The 288-nt window shown below is 38.5% G+C and overlaps 1 protein-coding gene across 3 annotated transcripts in view; it reads right to left on the reverse strand.

Annotated features, from left to right (window-relative positions):
- The window catches only part of LOC110422676 (uncharacterized), a 6,145-nt gene extending 5,916 nt beyond the window's left edge, over positions 1 to 229 (reverse strand). For all 3 annotated transcript variants that reach the window (XM_089784592.1, XM_089784590.1, XM_089784588.1), the window contains exon 1: positions 18 to 229. The gene's annotated coding sequence lies outside the window, so the exon portion shown is untranslated. The remainder of the gene's footprint in view (positions 1 to 17) is intronic.
- Between the last annotated feature and the right edge of the window lie 59 nt (positions 230 to 288).

Raw genomic sequence — 288 nt, forward strand, 5'->3', positions numbered from 1 at the left:
ATTTCCACATTCCTTACCTTGAAATTTCTAAGCCAAACCACCAAGCTCTTTTTAAGTTCGGTTATGGGGGAGGAAGAAGGGAAGACAACTCATGAGGAGGAAAGAGAAAACAAAGGAGCATGAAAGAAATATGGTAGGACTTGATGTATGGTTTTTCCTTTGAAGGTGAAGCCACGGTTGCAGAAATGAACAAGGAAGAAAAAATGACGTTGAAAAGAAAGAAAAAGGATGCATAAAGTGATGGAGAATGAAGGTTTCGGAATCTCATGGGGATAAGAAGAAAAATAG

This window comes from Theobroma umbraticum, unplaced genomic scaffold (genome assembly GCF_002168275.2).
Source record: "Theobroma umbraticum cultivar Fairchild unplaced genomic scaffold, ASM216827v3 scaffold_146.0, whole genome shotgun sequence".
Taxonomy (NCBI): Eukaryota; Viridiplantae; Streptophyta; class Magnoliopsida; order Malvales; family Malvaceae; genus Theobroma; species Theobroma umbraticum.